Here is a 21,612-nt window from a genome sequence, read left to right on the forward strand (position 1 = left end):
AGTGGTCTGACTGTACTTGAAGTACAGCCTCTTTTATTCACAAAAAACAAACATATTACTGCCCACAGGGGTTTGAAATACAACCAATCAGTATATTACAAGACATACAATGTAACTACAGCAACCAATCGTTCACGCCCCCAGAGGACCAGAATGAAGACTGTAACATAGGACAACATATCCCCACAATGCATCATGGTTTCCTCCTCTCTGTCCAGACAACCTGAAGAGCAATCCAATTATCTCTGAGGACAAAAGGAGATCGCCAATACACATGTGAGGACAACAGAACAGACATCACCATTTTAAACACACAATGGGACAATAGAAACACACCCAGCATATTCCCTCCCCTTATCCTGAGAGGAGACTCAATTATACATACAGTTAAACATACTTTCTACCCAACTTTCATAACTCTAAAACCATACATCACATTCACATAAAAATTACATATTCGCAATCAATCCATTCAGGGGAACAACATATTAAAAAATGGCATGAATCAGACCAGGGGTTCAAAAGTTAGTAAAATATCTTTTGGGCCCTGGCTGGCACATGGCTATCTGGCTCAAACCAGTTTTACAGAGCCCTCTTTCCTGGAGACAATGGGAAAATAATCAAATTATATCCAGGGATAGAGGCAGACTCCATTGAGCACATGGTTGCAAAAAGACATAAAATACAATAAAATACACAAGGTTACATTTACTACATAAAATAAAGACATGCAACATATCCCCAGATAGCTTAGGTCTGAGCGCATATTATTGAATGGCGCTCAGACCACACACATACAGTTCAATTGCCATGGAGCTTAAGTTTTGCATGGGCTGATGATAGGGCCCATAATCCTGGGGCAAGAGGCCAGCAGCCAGTCCTCTCCAAATCCCAGTGGCGAGGTTGGTTTCGCCACACATCTCCCCCCCCCAGGGAAGACTAACCAGATACCTGACCTCACGCCGGTCGGTACCTGAGTTAGTCTGGCAGCCCACCCACAACCAAATACTGGACCTGTTGACTTTAGTAGCCTGTCTCTGTCCAGTGAGTCCACCAAGGTTATGTTGGAAGCTGGTACTCCCGGTCGCTGTGTTGCTCCCTGGCTTGGAGTGGAGGTTGCTTTGTGGGCAGGTATCAGCGGTACTCTGCCCTGGTGCCAGCGCTACCACGGAAGAAGCCTGGTTGGAGCCTGGTTGTTGGAGGGGGAGACCGACTGTCTCTACCCCCTGTGCTGTAAGTGCAGAGACAACGGTCCCATCTGTACTGTTGTGGGGCTTACTGTCTCTCCCTGGTGCGTTAAGCTGCCGCTGGGGAGAGGGGGTAACGAGCTCCTCTCCTATACATACTTCCAGCCGCTGGGGAGGGCGACCGACCGTCTCCGCTCCCAATACAGTGTCCTGCTGCTGGGGAAAGGAGACTGGGCTCTCTATTCCCTGCTGGACACTCTGCCGCTGGGGGACAGGACCGACTGTCTCTGCCCCCTGTAACTCCGCTTGCCGCTGGGGAATGGAGACTGGGCTCCCAATTCCCAAAAAATCATGCTGCTGCTGGGGGGCAGGAACAACTACCTCTGCCCCCTGTAACTCCGCCTGCTGCTGAGGAGGGAGGACGCTGCTCTCCTCTCCCTGCATTTCACACTGCCTCTGGGGAATGGAGACTGGGCTCCCAATTCCCTGCAATTCACACTGCCGCTGGGGAATGGAGACTGGGTCTGTCACCTTACTGTCCTGCTGAGCCTTCTCACTGGCGTGGAACAGCTGCTGGTAGCCCTGTTCCAGCTCCATCTCCCGGGTCACCAGGTGGACCAGGTCCTGCTCAATCTCATGAGTGTCGTCCCAGTCATACCTGCTCTCCCTCCATTCCAAAAGATCATGGAACCGGGCTTGTGTAGGGCTCCCAAACTCCAGCTCTGAAAAGGTCTCCCATAACAAGCCAGGACCATCAAACTCCTCTCCCTCCGGCTTGTCATGCTCAGCTGTCCTGGGTAGGTACTGTGCCCCATACCACCAGAGCGCCTGGTAGGCATCTTCCAGCCACAGCTCCCGCCATGCTAGGAGTTCCAATTCCTTTACCCATTCCTCCCGGGGCTGCTCTCCCAGGAAGGGCATCCGCAGGGCTACTCGCTTCTGCAACCGCTGGTCTTCCGTGGGGAGTCTCTCGTCCTGCATATACTCCACAATACCCAGTACCTGGTACCAGATGCCTTTGCGGACTGCATCTCGGTCATCCATGACACCCTCATCGTACTCCACTGCTGTTTCCATTCTGGTGCTGTCAGGGTCGCTGTACTGGGACATGCGTTGCCCTCAAATTGTAATTCCAGGGAATGATGTTTCTTTGTAGCTGTCCTTCTGGCTGTAGGAGCGATCCCGCTGCTTGCCACCAATGTAACGGACCGTTTCCGCAGACAAGGGGTTAAAATCCGTTTAGGCGATAAGCCCCTTTCTGAGATACAGGCACAGCTACTGCAGAACACCACTCCCGAACTGGATACAAAGTAGCACTCCAAACTGGAACCTCACGAATAGCTGCTAGCAGACGAACAGGAAAAGCATACAATCCTGGCAATCGGTCCTCTAACAGCATACAGTGAATCCCCCCAATAACGAGACAAGGCTCCGTGTTGAGGGTCAAACAGTGGTCTGACTGTACTTGAAGTACAGCCTCTTTTATTCACAAAAAACAAACATATTACTGCCCACAGGGGTTTGAAATACAACCAATCAGTATATTACAAGACATACAATGTAACTACAGCAACCAATCGTTCACGCCCCCAGAGGACCAGAATGAAGACTGTAACATAGGACAACATATCCCCACAATGCATCATGGTTTCCTCCTCTCTGTCCAGACAACCTGAAGAGCAATCCAATTATCTCTGAGGACAAAAGGAGATCGCCAATACACATGTGAGGACAACAGAACAGACATCACCATTTTAAACACACAATGGGACAATAGAAACACACCCAGCATATTCCCTCCCCTTATCCTGAGAGGAGACTCAATTATACATACAGTTAAACATACTTTCTACCCAACTTTCATAACTCTAAAACCATACATCACATTCACATAAAAATTACATATTCGCAATCAATCCATTCAGGGGAACAACATATTAAAAAATGGCATGAATCAGACCAGGGGTTCAAAAGTTAGTAAAATATCTTTTGGGCCCTGGCTGGCACATGGCTATCTGGCTCAAACCAGTTTTACAGAGCCCTCTTTCCTGGAGACAATGGGAAAATAATCAAATTATATCCAGGGATAGAGGCAGACTCCATTGAGCACATGGTTGCAAAAAGACATAAAATACAATAAAATACACAAGGTTACATTTACTACATAAAATAAAGACATGCAACATATCCCCAGATAGCTTAGGTCTGAGCGCATATTATTGAATGGCGCTCAGACCACACACATACAGTTCAATTGCCATGGAGCTTAAGTTTTGCATGGGCTGATGATAGGGCCCATAATCCTGGGGCAAGAGGCCAGCAGCCAGTCCTCTCCAAAGCCCAGTGGCGAGGTTGGTTTCGCCACAGGATTATTTATGAAATGCCTCAAAAATTATCAGAGGGTCATCTCATCGTTATATGTATCAGACGATCTCCTGATCTATGTTCTCGGTAGTGGAGGGTCATCTCATCATTATATGTATCAGACGACCTCCTGATCTATTTTCTCGGTAGCGAAAGGTCCTCTCATCGTTATATGTATCAGACGATCTACTGATCTATGTTCTGAGTAGCAGAGGGTCATCTCATCGTTATACAAACCGGATTCCAAAAAAGTTGGGACACTAAACAAATTCTGAATAAAAACTGAATGCAATGATGTGGAGATGGCAAATGTCAATATTTTATTTGTAATAGAACGTAGATGACAGATCAAACGTTTAATCCGAGTAAATGTATCATTTTAAAGGAAAAATACGTTGATTCCAATTTTCACGGTGTCAACAAATCCCCAAAAAGTTGGGACAAGTAGCAATAAGAGGCTGGAAAAAGTAAATTTGAGCATAATGAAGAGCTGGAAGACCAATTAACACTAATTAGGTCAATTGGCAACATGATTGGGTATAAAAAGATCTTCTCAGAGTGGCAGTGTCTCTCAGAAGCCAAGATGGGTAGAGGATCACCAATTCCCCCAATGTTGCGCAGAAAGATAGTGGAGCAATATCAGAAAGGTGTTACCCAGCGAAAAATTGCAAAGACTTTGCATCTATCATCATCAACTGTGCATAACATCATCCGAAGATTCAGAGAATCTGGAACAATCTCTGTGCGTAAGGGTCAAGGCGGTAAAACCATACTGGATGCCCGTGATCTCCGGGCCCTTAAACGACACTGCACCACAAACAGGAATGCTACTGTAAAGGAAATCACAGAATGGGCTCAGGAATACTTCCAGAAACCATTGTCAGTGAACACAATCCACCGGGCCATCCGCCGCTGCCAGCTGAAACTCTACAGTGCAAAGAAGAAGCCATTTCTAAGCAAGATCCACAAGCTCAGGCGTTTTCACTGGGCCAGGGATCATTTAAAATGGAGTGTGGCAAAATGGAAGATTGTTCTGTGGTCAGACGAGTCACGATTCGAAGTTCTTTTTGGAAATCTGGGACGCCATGTCATCCGGACCAAAGAGGACAAGGACAACCCAAGTTGTTATCAACGCTCAGTTCAGAAGCCTGCATCTCTGATGGTATGGGGTTGCATGAGTGCGTGTGGCATGGGCAGCTTGCATGTCTGGAAAGGCACCATCAATGCAGAAAAATAGATTCAGGTTCTAGAACAACATCTGCTCCCATCCAGACGTCATCTCTTTCAGGGAAGACCCTGCATTTTTCAACAAGATAATGCCAGACCACATTCTGCATCAATCACAACATCATGGCTGCGTAGGAGAAGGATCCGGGTACTGAAATGGCCAGTCTGCAGTCCAGATCTTTCACCTATAGAGAACATTTGGCGCATCATAAAGAGGAAGGTGCAACAAAGAAGGCCCAAGACGATTGATCAGTTAGAGGCCTGGATTAGACAAGAATGGGAGAGCATTCCTATTTCTAAACTTGAGAAACTGGTCTCCTCGGTCCCCAGACGTCTGTTGAGTGTTGTAAGAAGAAGGGGAGATGCCACACAGCGGTGAAAATGGCCTTCTCCCAACTTTTTGGGGATTTGTTGACACCATGAAATTCTGATTCAACATATTTTTCCCTTAAAATGGTACATTTTCTCAGTTTAAACTTTTGTTCCGTGATTTATGTTCTATTCTGAATAAAATATTAGAAGTTGGCACCTCCACATCATTGCATTCAGTTTTTATTCACGATTTGTATAGTGTCCCAACTTTTTTGGAATCCGGTTTGTATTTAATTTGTCCAATTACTTTTGAGCTCCCGAATTGAAGGGATTGAGTTTAAAAAATGCTTTAGTTCCTTGCATTTTTATGCAATAATTTTGTTCAACCGACTGAATTACAGCTGAAAGTCTGAACTTCACCGGCATCTGAATCCATTGTGGTAATGTACAGAACAACAATTAGAAAAATGTTGTCTCTGGATTATTAAAGAAACTTTGCAGTTTATTATTATAGACACGATCAGAGCTGAGACAACTTCTAGGTATAGAGGAAAGCTACCAGTGTCCTCTTCTCCCCAGGACCTACCTTCTCAAAGCTAAACTTTTGTTCCATGATTTATGTTATATTCTGAATAAAATATTAGAAGTTGGCACCTCCACATCATTGCATTCCTTATTTTATTTACGATTTCTATAGTGTCCCAACTTTTTTGGAATCCGGTTTGTATGTATCAGGCGACTACCAGATCCATGTTCTCAATAGCGGCGGGTCATCTCATCGTTATATGTATCAGATGACCTCCTGATCTATTTTCTCGGTAGCGGAGGGTCATCTCATTGTTATATGTATCAAGCGACCTATAGATCTATGTTCTCAGTAGAGGAGGGTCATCTCATCGTTATATGTATCAGGCTACCTCTAGATCCATGTTCTTGGTAGCGGAGGGTCATCTCATCGTTATATGCATCAGACGACCTCCTGATCCATGTTCTTGGTAGCAGAGGGTCATCTCATCATTATGTGTATCAGACGATCTCCTGATCTATGTTCTCGGTAGCGGAGGGTCATCTCATTGTTATATGTATCAAGCGACCTATAGATCTATGTTCTCAGTAGAGGAGGGTCATCTCATCGTTATATGTATCAAGCTACCTCCAGATCCATGTTCTTGGTAGCGGAGGGTCATCTCATCGTTATATGCATCAGACGACCTCCTGATCTATGTTCTCGGTAGCAGAGGGTCATCTCATCATTATGTGTATCAGACGATCTCCTGATCTATGTTCTCGGTAGTGGAGGGTCATCTCATTGTTATATGTATCAGGCTACCTCCAGATCCATGTTCTCAGTAGCGGAGGGTCATCTCATCGTTATATGCATCAGACGACCTCCTGATCTATGTTCTTGGTAGCGGAGGGTCATCTCATCATTATGTGTATCAGACGATCTCCTGATCTATGTTCTCGGTAGCAGAGGGTCATCTCATTTTTCTATGTACCAGGCTACCTCCAGATCCATGTTCTCAGTAGCGGAGGGTCATCTCATCGTTATATGCATCAGACGACCTCCTGATCTATTTTCTCGGTAGTGGAGGGTCATCTCATCGTTATATGTATCAGATGATCTCCTGATCTATTTTCTCGGTAGCAGAGGGTCATCTCATTGTTATGTGTATCAGACGATCTCCTGATCTATGTTCTCGGTAGCAGAGGGTCATCTCATTGTTATGTGTATCAGGCTACCTCCAGATCCATGTTCTCGGTAGCGGAGGGTCATCTCATCGTTATATGTATCATGTGACCTCCTGATCTATGTTCTCAGTAGCGGAGGGTCATCTCATCGTTATATGTATCAGACGACCTCCTGATCTATGTTCTTGGTAGCAGAGGGTCATCTCATTGTTATATGTATCAGACGACCTCCTGATCTATGTTCTCAGTAGCAGAGGGTCATCTCAGGCGACCCCCCCCTCCCATCCCATCTGTGTTAAGTCATCTCACCACTGGCTCCGATGGTCTCAACCTTGCATCATATTTCCATGTCACACATCTTTTGTCACAATGCTATCGCACAGGATATAATGTAAGAACCTGTCACAGGCAGCAATGGCGCCGGAGTGTGATATAGTCTCTCCTTATCAGGCTCAGTAAATATATTTTTAGCACAGCAGTCTGACACCCACCTACTTAGTCTGACAGCTTCATACTTAATCTAATAGTTGCAGGTGCACAACCATGAATGTGCATCCTCAGTCTGTACACGACATATGCAGGAGACGTGTGCGCAGGATCAGTGTCTCCCGCCATATGCTGAGCTCAGACCCCCGCGTGTACTAGCACATTCATTACATAAGTATGGTGGAAATAGGAATCACAGAGCAGGAACCCTGTTATTTGTCCCCTGTAAGCACCGTGACCCAGGCACCTGAGCCTACACCAATCCTGCACTGGTGAGAGATGAGGTGTCAGTGACAACATCCGAAAAACTGTGACACAGAAGAAATGCATCTAATCTTATTATAATAGACGGTGTCTGGGATGAGTTCCAACATGAGCGCTGAGTATTATTGCCAGACCTGTGGAAGCATGGGCCATAGCCTACCACATAGCGCGCAGGCAGCGCTGCGCCCTGCACTCTCACCGTCTATGGGAGGAGGCCAGGAGAATCATCACCATAGACAGAGCCTGGAACACCCAGAGACAGTCCAGCAGTGGAGGAGTTAATGCTACACCCTGCTCTGTGTGACTATACTGCCCACATGTCCGCCATCGCTCTACACATCCCCCAGACACTCTCCCCACTCCATACATTCTGCTCTCCTGTTTGAATATACTGGGCCACAGGGGCGTTGCTAGGGTCTCAAAATATCTGGGGCCCAAGCCCTAATGCATGTGGCCCAATTCTCTGAGTCGACCAAATGCACTCCCCCAACCAAACCGCCCCCCCCCCCCCCCCCACTTCCCCCGGAAAACACTAGCACTGAAGACATTTTGCTGTACTCGCTATACAGCAGCACGTAGCGCTCACATCCAGGGCGGTGACGTCTCCTCTGATGTAGATCTTCTCTGTCATCATCTTCTCCATTCCGTCCGGACAACTTCTCTCAGCCGCCTCGTCTCTGTACAGTGTGACCATCTTAGCTTCCTCACATTTCTGTCATCATCTCCCAACCTAGAGTCCCCACTGTGTTATCCTGCTGCTCGCTGTGCTCCCCAATACCCCCAAATACTATCCTGAAGGAAATGCCCCCCATAGTAATACTGCTCCTTATAGTCCCACCAATAGTAATTACCTTCTAGAATGCCCTCGTTAGTAATACTGCCCCCTACAGTGCCCCCAATAGTGATAATGTAGAAGAGCCCTCCAGTATTAATAATGCCCTTACAGAGCCCCCAGTAGAAATAAGGCCCCCCTATTGTTCCCCAGTGGTAATAATGCTCTCTACAGACCCCTCAGTAGTAATAAGGCCCCCATAGTGCTCTTAGTAGATATAATGCAGATCTATAAGTCCCTCCTATAGAGCCCCCAGTAGTAATAAGAACACCTAATGTCCCCAGTATTTATATTGCCCCTACTGTTATAATGCTCACCCTGAAGTGCCCCAGTATTTATATCGCCCCCTACTGTTATAATGCCCCCACAGTGCCCCAGTATTTATATCACCCCCTACTGTTATAATGCCCCCAGTGCCCCTAGTATTTATATCGCCCCCTACTGTTATAATGCTCACCCTACAGTGCCCCCAGTATTTATATCACCCCCTACTGTTATAATGCCCCCACAATGCCCCTAGTATTTATATCACCCCCTACTGTTATAATTCTCACCCTGAAGTGCCCCAGTATTTATATCGCCCCCTACTGTTATAATCCCCCCACAGTGTCCCTAGTATTTATATGGCCCCCTACTGTTATAATGCCCCCACAGTGCCCCTAGTATTTATATTGCCCCTACTGTTATAATGCTCACCCTGAAGTGCCTCAGTATTTATATCAACCCCTACTGTTATAATGCTCACCCTGAAGTGCCCCAGTATTTATATCACCCCCTACTGTTATAATTCTCACCCTGAAGTGCCCCAGTATTTCTATCGCCCCCTACTGTTATAATGCCCCCACAGTGCCCCTAGTATTTATATCGCCCCCTACTGTTATAATGCCCCCACAGTGCCTCTAGTATTTATATCGCCCCCTACTGTTATAATTCTCACCCTGAAGTGCCCCAGTATTTATATCGCCCCCTACTGTTATAATTCTCACCCTGAAGTGCCCCAGTATTTATATCGCCCCCTACTGTTATAATGCTCACCCTGAAGTGCCCCAGTATTTATATCACCCCCTACTGTTATAATTCTCACCCTGAAGTGCCCCAGTATTTATATCGCCCCCTACTGTTATAATGCCCCCACAGTGCCCCTAGTATTTATATCGCCCCCTACTGTTATAATGCCCCCACAGTGCCCCTAGTATTTATATCGCCCCCTACTGTTATAATGCCCCCACAGTGCCCCTAGTATTTATATCGCCCCCTACTGTTATAATGCCCCCACAATGCCCCTAGTATTTATATCGCCCCCTACTGTTATAATGCTCGCCCTGAAGTGCCCCCGTATTTATAATGCTCCCTGCAGTGCCCCTTGTAGTTATATTCCTCCGTTTACTGTCCTCAGAAATTATCATTCCTCAGCCCCTCCACCAAACAGTCCCATGTAAATACCATCACACCTTCTCTTCAGCCCCCTCCAATATACAGTTCCATGTAAATAGCATCCCTCTCTATCTATAGCCCCCTCCAAAATATAGTCCTATGTAGATACCATCACACCATCTCTCCTGCCCCCTCCAATATACAGTCCCACATAAATAACATCACCCCCTCCCCAGCCACCTTCAACATACAGTCCCACGTAAATAACATCACCCCCTCAATATTCAGTCCCATGTAAATAAAATCACCCCCTCCAAAGCCACGTCCAACATGCAGTCCCATGTAAATAGCCTTACCCCTCAACATTCAGTCCCATATAAATAATATTACTCCCTCTCATAGCCACCTCCAACATGCATTCCCATGTAAATAACATCACCCCCCTCAACTTTCAGTCCCATGTAAATAACATCACTCCACGCCACTGTTTTATGTAAATAACTTTCCTCCCTTCAGCCCTAACATACAGTCCCAGTTAAATAACTACAACTCCCAGCATTGCTCTGCCACTCCCTTCACTTTCCTCTCCTCGTGTAGCAGACTTCACCTCAGCCCATTCCCAGGACTTCTCTTCACTGCTGAGCCGTCCTCTCCGTCACTGGTCACATGATGGCGACATCATCGCAGGTCCTTTTTAGCTACTGCATTTAGAACTGATCACATGACCTGTGATGTCACCACAGGTCCTTCAGCTTTTGCAGGGCATTAGATTCAATTGTATTGCCGTCCTCAGGATGGTCATACAGTTGTATCTATCTGGCAGGCAGGACATTCGGGGCCTGGGACAAAACAACACCCCTGCTGGGCCATATATTACCAATGTGACCGGTCAGAAGGCGAACGTACATGAGTGCTGTCATAGTGTCAGGAGGGCCCGGAGTGCTGTCACAGTGTCAGGAGGGAATCGAGAGCTGTCACAGTGTCATGAGGGCCCCGAGTGCTGTCACAGTGTCAGGGGGGCCCCGAGTCCTGTCATAGTGTCAGGAGGACCCGAGTCCTGTCATAGTGTCAGGAGGACCCGAGTCCTGTCATAGTGTCAGGAGGGCCCGGAGTGCTGTCACAGTGTCAGGAGGGCCCGGAGTGCTGTCACAGTGTCATGAGGGCCCCGAGTGCTGTCACAGTGTCAGGGGGGCCCCGAGAGCTGTCACAGTGTCAGGAGGGCACCGAGTGCTGTCACAGTGTCAGGAGGGCCCGGAGTGCTGTCACAGTGTCAGGAGGGAATCGAGAGCTGTCACACTGTCATGAGGGCCCCGAGTGCTGTCACACTGTCATGAGGGCCCTGAGTCTTGTCATAGTGTCAGGAGGGCACCGAGTGCTGTCACAGTGTCAGGGGGGCCCCGAGAGCTGTCACAGTGTCAGGGGGGCCCCGAGAGCTGTCACACTGTCATGAGGGCCCCGAGTCATGTCATAGTGTCAGGAGGACCCGAGTCCTGTCATAGTGTCAGGAGGACCCGAGTCCTGTCATAGTGTCAGGAGGGCCCCGAGTCCTGTCATAGTGTCAGGAGGGCCCCGAGTCCTGTCATAGTGTCAGGAGGGCCCCGAGTCCTGTCATAGTGTCAGGAGGGCCCTGAGTGCTGTCACAGTGTCATGGGGTCCCGAGAGCTGTCACACTGTCATGAGGGCCCTGAGTCATGTCATAGTGTCAGGAGGGCACCGAATGCTGTCACAGTGTCAGGAGGGCCCCGAGTGGTGTCACACTGTCATGAGGGCCCCGAGTCCTGTCATAGTGTCAGGAGGGCACCGAATGCTGTCACAGTGTCAGGAGGACCCCCGAGAGCTGTCATAGGGTCAGGAGGGCACCGAGTGCTGTCACAGTGTCAGGAGGGCCCCCGAGAGCTGTCATAGGGTCAGGAGTCTCGCTGGATGCTGCTCTGTGTGGGGCCATCTTGTAGCATTGTGCCCATGAAGTAATGGTTCCAGAAATGTAATACCCTCCACCACGCCTGGCAAATAGTCGTGTCCAAAAAATAACTGCAATTACTAAGTGGCGCCCACAGAGCAGTCAAGACCCCCTATAGTACAGCCACATACCTCCATCCCCGACAGCACCCCTATAGTACAGCCACATACCTCCACCACCAACAGCACCCCTATAGTACAGCCACATACCTCCACCACCAACAGCACCCCTATAGTACAGCCACATACCCCCACCACCGACAGCACCCCTATAGTACAGCCACATACCTCCATCCCCGACAGCACCCCTATAGTACAGCCACATACCCCCACCACCGACAGCACCCCTATAGTACAGCCATATTCCCCCGCCACCAACAGCACCCCTATAGTACAGCCATATTCCCCCGCCACCAACAGCACCCCTATAGTACAGCCACATACCTCCATCCCCGACAGCACCCCTATAGTACAGCCATATTCCCCCGCCACCAACAGCACTCCTATAGTACAGCCACATACCTCCGCCCCCGACAGCACCCCTATAGTACAGCCACATTCCCCCACCACCAACAGCACCCCTATAGTACAGCCACATACCCCCGCCACCGACAGCACCCCTATAGTACAGCCACATACCTCCACCACCAACAGCACCCCTATAGTACAGCCAGATACCCCCACCACCGACAGCACCCCTATAGTACAGCCACATACCTCCACCACCAACAGCACCCCTATAGTACAGCCACATACCTCCACCACCAACAGCACCCCTATAGTACAGCCACATACCCCCACCACCGACAGCACCCCTATAGTACAGCCACATACCTCCATCCCCGACAGCACCCCTATAGTACAGCCACATACCCCCACCACCGACAGCACCCCTATAGTACAGCCATATTCCCCCGCCACCAACAGCACCCCTATAGTACAGCCATATTCCCCCGCCACCAACAGCACCCCTATAGTACAGCCACATACCTCCATCCCCGACAGCACCCCTATAGTACAGCCATATTCCCCCGCCACCAACAGCACTCCTATAGTACAGCCACATACCTCCATCCCCGACAGCACCCCTATAGTACAGCCACATTCCCCCACCACCAACAGCACCCCTATAGTACAGCCACATACCCCCGCCACCGACAGCACCCCTATAGTACAGCCACATACCTCCACCACCAACAGCACCCCTATAGTACAGCCAGATACCCCCACCACCGACAGCACCCCTATAGTACAGCCACATACCCCCACCACCAACAGCACCCCTATAGTACAGCCACATACCCCCACCACCGACAGCAACCCTATAGTACAGCCACATACCCCCACCACCAACAGCACCCCTATAGTACAGCCAGATACCCCCACCACCGACAGCACCCCTATAGTACAGCCACATACCCCCACCACCAACAGCACCCCTATAGTACAGCCACATACCCTCACCACCGACAGCATCCCTATAGTACAGCCACATACCCCCACCACCGACAGCACCCCTATAGTACAGCCACATACCCCCGCCACCGACAACACCCCTATAGTACAGCCACATACCCTCGCCACCAACAGCACCCCTATAGTACAGCCACATACCCCCACCACCAACAGGACCCCTATAGTACAGCCACATACCCCCACCACTGACAGCACCCCTATAGTACAGCCACATTCCCCCACCACCAACAGGACCCCTATAGTACAGCCACATACCCCCGCCACCAACAGCACCCCTATAGTACAGCCACATACCCCCACCACCAACAGGACCCCTATAGTACAGCCACATACCCCCACCACCAACAGGACCCCTATAGTACAGCCACATACCCCCGCCACCAACAGCACCCCTATAGTACAGCCACATACCCCCACCACCAACAGGACCCCTATAGTACAGCCACATACCCCCACCACCGACAGCACCCCTATAGTACAGCCACATACCTTCACCACCGACAGCACCCCTATAGTACAGCCACATACCACCACCACTGACAGCACCCCTATAGTACCACCAACAGCACCCCTATAGTACAGCCACATACCTCCACCACCAACAGCACCCCTATAGTACAGCCACATACCTCCACCACCAACAGCACCCCTATAGTACAGCCACATACCCCCACCAGCGACAGCACCCCTACAGTACAGCCACATACCTCCATCCCCGACAGCACCCCTATAGTACAGCCACATACCCCCACCACCGACAGCACCCCTATAGTACAGCCATATTCCCCCGCCACCAACAGCACCCCTATAGTACAGCCATATTCCCCCGCCACCAACAGCACCCCTATAGTACAGCCACATACCTCCATCCCCGACAGCACCCCTATAGTACAGCCATATTCCCCCGCCACCAACAGCACTCCTATAGTACAGCCACATACCTCCGCCCCCGACAGCACCCCTATAGTACAGCCACATTCCCCCACCACCAACAGCACCCCTATAGTACAGCCACATACCCCCGCCACCGACAGCACCCCTATAGTACAGCCACATACCTCCACCACCAACAGCACCCCTATAGTACAGCCAGATACCCCCACCACCGACAGCACCCCTATAGTACAGCCACATACCCCCACCACCGACAGCAACCCTATAGTACAGCCACATACCCCCACCACCAACAGCACCCCTATAGTACAGCCAGATACCCCCACCACCAACAGCACCCCTATAGTACAGCCAGATACCCCCACCACCGACAGCACCCCTATAGTACAGCCACATACCCCCACCACCAACAGCACCCCTATAGTACAGCCAGATACCCTCACCACCGACAGCATCCCTATAGTACAGCCACATACCCCCACCACCGACAGCACCCCTATAGTACAGCCACATACCCCCGCCACCGACAACACCCCTATAGTACAGCCACATACCCTCGCCACCAACAGCACCCCTATAGTACAGCCACATACCCCCACCACCAACAGGACCCCTATAGTACAGCCACATACCCCCACCACTGACAGCACCCCTATAGTACAGCCACATTCCCCCACCACCAACAGGACCCCTATAGTACAGCCACATACCCCCGCCACCAACAGCACCCCTATAGTACAGCCACATACCCCCACCACCGTCCACCTATTCTTCTAACAGGACGGTAAATACGAGCAGCCGATCAGCAGCCACTACGACCTGTCCAGGTTCTGCCGTCAGAAGTCCGTGCGCTTCAAACATGGGCAGCCTTCATGGGCAGTCTCACTGCTTCTGGACAGTTTCTTCTCACTAGGGTTGGGTGGTTCCTGCTCCTCACTGAGCCCCTATATACAACCTGAAGACCTTACAGCTGGTCCAACCCGATTCTGGTTACCAATCCTCCAAGAAGAGCTCCTTACAAAGTCCAAATGTCCTAGTCAGGTACAGGCGGCACAGCTCTGGTCTAGTCAGCAATGATCACCAACTACAACATGTCCTCACAGCCACAGGTTGGAGACCACTGATCTGCAGGATGGCCATGAAATAAAGCTCCTGTCAGTGGACTGGCGGACTGCAGCGACCCCCTGCCTCACTGAAGGTGGGACCCTGCTGAACCCACTTCGCACATCACACGTTTATTCTCATGGATTCCATATGAACCCATGAGAACACCAATGGGGCCACAGACTTCTCTAGGCAGATATATACAGGGACGTGTAGCACCAGGGTGGGCGCGAGTTGTGCAGGATCCACGCTATCCTGTTCAGACTGCTAATGAAACGGCCAAGAACAGCTGCCTGCACTTACTCCGCAGTGGATGCCATTTGCATGCTAACAGGATGATAGAATCGGTGCACAATCCCGCCATTAATCCGCCGCACACCTGTCTATAGTGTCAGGGCCGGGCCTTACTCCCTGTGATGTCCCTTTAGAGCGCAGGTTTCGCTGCTTTGTGTTTCCGTGTTTATGCAGCCGATAGAGCGAGGCTTCTCGGTTCTGTCCTCCCCGCGGAGGGCCGGGGGGACTCCTGGCAGTCTTTAGCTAATCTCCTGGCTGATTACATGCCTCGCCGGCACATTGTTCTCTCCGGCCTTTTATTTGCACAGTAAATCTCCACACGGCATCCGCCATAAGGACTGAAGATGTCTGACAGCAAGGAAATTAGACAAGAAACGCTAAGAATAAATGGGACAAGGATCATTCCTATCGCTCCTCAGGAAATTGTTCATTAACTCATCAGTGACTGAGAAAATGCAAAATGTAGATGCAAGAAAAAGTGAGTGAACCCTTTGGAATGACCTGGATTGATGACTAAGAAAATGTGATCTGATTGGGTTTCTTCTAGAATTGTGAAATGTAACTAATAACACACAAAGAGTTACGGAACGTTCCTGCCCGTTACGGATCACATGAGGAACCATCCACAGAAAAAGTAAGTGAACCTTTGTGTTAATGAGTTCAAACAGGTAACTGGCAAAAGGTATTTCAGTGAAGGAGAGGAGATTGTAGGCGCGGGTGCTTCTTCACCCATTAATAAAGGCACACAAAGCCTAGTTACTGACAACTCTATTCTTCTCAAGAAAGGTCAGTGCTAACCATGCCTCAAGGCAAGCAACTTTCAGGAGACTTCAGAAGACGTGTTAAGGAGACACATGAAGCTGGAAAAGACCACAAAAGCTAAACACCTGGGCGTACGTGCATTAATCCACGGTTACACATATCATCTGCAGATGGAGAGAATTCAGGATGGTTCCTGCTCCACCTAGGAGTAAGGTCACTCCAAGAGTGCAACAGGCTGAAAGAATAACAGCAAAAGATGTAACGGAACTCTACAAACTGCAAACCCTCTGATGATGAGTCCACTACAAACACTGAACAAGAATGGTGTTACTGTTCAAAAAAACATCTAAAGTTTACCTGAAACCACCATGATAATGGTGGGGTGGGAATGTTCTATGTACCAATAAGACAAAGTGGAGCTTTATGGTACAAATGAACAAAGCTTTAGAGTAAAAGAACACTGCAGACCAACACCAACACCACATCCAACTTTAAAACATGGTGAAGGAGGCATCAAGGTTTGGGGCTGGTGGAGAAGGAATGAGGGTTTGGGACTAGTAGAGGGACATCATGATTTGAGACTGGCAGAGAGGACATCATGGTTTGGGGCTGGTTGAGGGGACATCATGGTTTGGGGCTTGTGGTGCTGGGGCTGCTGGTAGAAGCATCATTGGTTGGGGCTGGTGGCGCTGGATTTAGTGGTAGGAGCATCATGGTTTGGGACTATGGAGGATGCATCATGGTTTGGGGCTGGTGGAGGGGACATCATGGTTTGGGGCTTGTGGTGCTGGGGCTGCTGGTAGAAGCATCATTGGTTGGGGCTGGTGGCGCTGGGGTTAGTGGTAGGAGCATCATGGTTTGGGACTATGGAGGATGCATCATGGTTTGGGGCTGGTGGAGTGAGCATCATGGTTTCAGGTAGCGGTGGTCGATATAAATGATATACGATATGATTGCCATAAATATCACGATAGATGACTACGGAGCATTAGTGAATTGAAGAAGCTTCTCACTCAACGCTCCGTGGCCTCTCGACTCTGCATAGTGCTGCACTGGCCAGGGCCTTGCGTGCACACCTCGTCAGTGCGCTGGCTGACGCTGTGTGTGACGTTAGGTCACTCCCAGTGCATGCTGGGAGGAAGACGAGGCCCGTCTCCTGCGGACTCCATCAGCCAGCCATGCAAGGAAAGGTAAGTATATTAGCAGGGGCCCGAATCTACCGGGGAGTGGGTTGGGTGGATGGCTATGGCATGGGGCTGAAGGCGCTGGCTGGGGGACATGATGATATGACAATGGCATGGGGCTGATGCCGCTGGCTGGGGGACATGATGATATGACAAGGGCATGGGGCTAAAGGCGCTGGCTGGGGGACATGGATGATGATGGCAATGAAATTTGTATACATACAGAAGAAAATAACATATCGCGATATATATCGTTATATCGCACATGCTTCAAATTATATCACAATATAGATTTTAGGCCATATAGTCCAGCCCTAGTTTTAGGCTGATGAAATTTGGGCGGGTGAAGGGGGGTATCTCCAACAGCTCATAGGCAGGGGTCCCAGGTGTCGGACCTGCACTGATCAGATACTGATGACCTATCTTGAGGATAGGTCATCAGTTCTAAAGTCTTGGAAAACCCCTTTAAACTTACAGAGATGCTGTGGTATGACCTGAAGAGTGCTAGACTTAACCCCACGTAGATGATGTGACCTGAGGAGGCCTAGCCTTAATTGTATGGAGATGTTGTGACCTGAAGAGTCCTAGCCTTAATCCTTTGGAGATGTTGTGACCTGAAGAGTCCTAGCCTTAATTCTATGGAGATGCTGTGACCTGAAGAGTCCTAGCCTTAATCCTATGGAGATGTTGTGACCTGAAGAGTCCTACGCTTAATCCTATGGAGATGTTGTGACCTGAAGAGTCCTAGCCTTAATCCTATGGAAATGTTGTGACCTGAAGAGTCCTAGCCTTAATCCTATGGAGGAGATGTTGTGACCTGAAGAGTCCTAGCCTTAATCCTATGGAGGAGATGTTGTGACCTGAAGAGTCCTAGCCTTAATCCTATGGAGGAGATGTTGTGACCTGAAGAGTCCTAGCCTTAATCCTATGGAGGAGATGTTGTGACCTGAAGAGTCCTACCCTTAATCCTATGGAGGAGATGTTGTGACCTGAATAGTCCTAGCATTAAAGGGATTTTGCCATCACATACAATGGGGGCATAACGTAAGTTAACACGAGTTAACACGACATGAGCTTTTAACAAAAGAACATAGTGAAAACAGGAACAAAAATAAAAGCATGTTCACACCAACACTTACTTTACAATATAATCCTCTTTTTTATCAAGTACGTTCTTTAATTTACAAATACTGTATATACCAATACTTTATGAAGATGAAAAATTACACCACATCTTATCAGAAGGATCTAGAGTGTCTTACAGGAAAGCTCAAACAATAGGCCAAAAAAAAAATCGCAACTAGAGATTTAAAAACAAATTATTCCAAATCGCTCACATGGCCATCCAATTTAGGATTTCATCCCTGTGGGAATCATCCCTGCAAAACTTGCTCTTACGTTCACTCAACCAAAGAATTCCCACGCACACAAAAAGAAATGAAATACAAAATAAAAAGATACATAAACTGCAACACAGAAGGCATCATGTATATGATCGTGTGCACACTGCAATTTTCGCTTACATAGGCACGACAACCAGAAAACTGAAGGTGTGTTTTCTTGAGCATCTGAATGCTATCGCCAACAAAAATACAAATAGTAACATCTCTGGCGCATCTAAAGACTTTTTGGAACAACATAATAGTAAGGTTGCGTCCCTCAGTTTATTAGTATAGAAACAGTAAAATTATACAAGCGGGGGGGGGGGGGGGGGCAGTTTCAAAAAAATGATTATTGGAGAGAAAAGATTTCCGGATTTTTACCTTAAACTCAGCTCACCCTTCTGGAATGAATTATCATACAGATATTTTATTTACATTATTAATATACGATTGTTTCTCATTCCTGCATTATTGTACATCGTGTCATTATATTATTTACTCATATATATTTTTTAGTACAAGTCAGTCTTCAGCCACAGCCATGTACATCAAGAGTTAATATTATCTACATTTTACCCTACACCTGCACTTTTGGAGTTCCTTAACCTTTTTAATTGATTTCATTCCCCCCTTTTTGCTTAAAAAGCAGTTACATGCCTGTATCTGAATACTTTATACTATGAATCCATGAAGAAGACCTGTCTTATGGTTGAAACGCGTTGATTTTATGCAGGAGGATTACTTCTTTATACATTTTTTAAATGAACAAATAAAGAATCATTGATTTTACTCGCTGGATCCTCCGGTTATCCTCCCTTCTCCTCCAGTTATCCTCCCTGCTCCTCCGGTTATCCTCCCTGATCCTCCGGTTACCCTCCCTGGCTCCTCCGGTTATCCTCCCTGGCTCCTCTGGTTATCCTCCATTAATTCTACCTTCTCCTCTAGTTACCCTCCCTAATCCTCTGCTTATCCTCCCTGGTTATTCTCCCTGCTCCTCTGGTTATCCTCCCTGGCTCCTATGGTTATCCTCCCTGGCTCCTCCGGTTATCCTCCAGTAATTCTACCTGCTCCTCTAGTTACCCTCCCTGATCTTCTACTTATCCTACCTGCTCCTCCGGTTACCCACCCTGATTCTCTGGTTATCCTCCCCAGCTCCCCCGGTTATCCTCCCTGGCTCCTCCAGTTATCCTCCAGTAATTCTACCTGCTCCTTTAATTACCCTCCTTGATCCTCCGATTATCCTCCCTGCTCCTCCGGTTATTCTCCCTGCCTCTCCAGTTTTCCTCCCTGCTCCTCCGGTTATCCTCCCTGCTCCTCCGGTAACAAGGCTGCTCGGCTTTGATTCTAGGACATTTTCGTTTTTTTGCTGGTCACCGGTAAGTGTTCGCCAGTGACCATGGCGTCGCTTTATCTCATACAGCATTAGACAAATCCAACCTGTTCAATCAGTCAGCAGATCCCACAGAAAACTGCAGGATCTCATGGAATTAATCTCCTTATTGTAAAATTGCACCTTCTGTTATAAATAACACAGTCAATGGGCTGGAGTCAGTGCAAAACCAAGAAGGAGAGGCTACACGGGAAAAAGAAAGACACACGAGAGATGGGCGGAGACACAAGGGTTATGGACGAAGACACACGGGAGATGGGTGAAGACACACGGGAGATGGTAGAAGACACAGGGGAGATGGGAGAAGACACGGGTGATGGGAGAGGACACACAGGAGATGGGAGAAGACACATGGGAGATGGGCAGAGACACACAGGAGATGGGTGAAGACTCATGGGAGAAGACACACAGGAAATGGGCAAAGTCACATGGGAGATTGGAGAAGACACACGGGAGATGGAAGAAGACACATGGGAGATGGGAGAAGATACATGGGAAATGGGAGAAGACACACAGGAGATGGGAGAAAACACAAGGGAGAAAAGGAAAGACACATGGGAGATGAGAGAAGACACGCAAGAGATAGGCGAAGACACACGGGAGATGGAAGACGACACGCGGGAGATAGGAGAAGACACACGGGACATAGGATGCGGGAGATGGGAGAAGACACACGGGAGATGGGCGAATACACAAGGGAGATGGGAGAAAACAAACGGGATATGGGCAAAGACAAACTGGAGATGGAATCAGACACACTGGACATGGGAGAAGATACACGGGAGATGGGACATGGGATATGGGTGAAGACACACGGCAGATGGGAGAAGACATACGAGAGATGGGAGAGACACACGGGATATGGGCAAAACACACGGGAGATGAAGAAGACACACGGGAGATGGAAGAAGACACACGGGAGATGGGAGAAGACATACGAGAGATGGGAGAAGACACACGGGATATAGGCGAAAACACACAGGAGATGGAAGAAGACACACGGGAGATGGGAGAAGATACGTGGAGATGGGCGAAGACTCATGAGAGATGGGCGAAGACTCACGGGAGATGGAGAAGACACACGGGAGATGTGTGAAGGCACTCGGGAGATTGGAGAAAACACACTGGAGATTGGAGAAGACACACGGGAGATGAGAGAAGGCACACGGGAGATGGAAGAAGACACAAGGAGATTGTAGAAGACATACAGGAGATGGGAGAAGACACACGGGAGATGGCATAAGACACACGGGAGATGGGAGAAGATCACGGGAGATGGAAGAAGACACACTGGAGATGGTAGAAAACACACAGGAGATGGGAGAAGCCACACGGGAGAAAAGGAAAGACACACGGGAGATGGGAGAAAACACACAGGACATGGGAGAAGGACACACGGGAGAAAAGGAAAGACACACGGGAGATAAGA

This window comes from Bufo bufo, chromosome 1, assembly GCF_905171765.1.
Source record: "Bufo bufo chromosome 1, aBufBuf1.1, whole genome shotgun sequence".
Taxonomy (NCBI): Eukaryota; Metazoa; Chordata; class Amphibia; order Anura; family Bufonidae; genus Bufo; species Bufo bufo.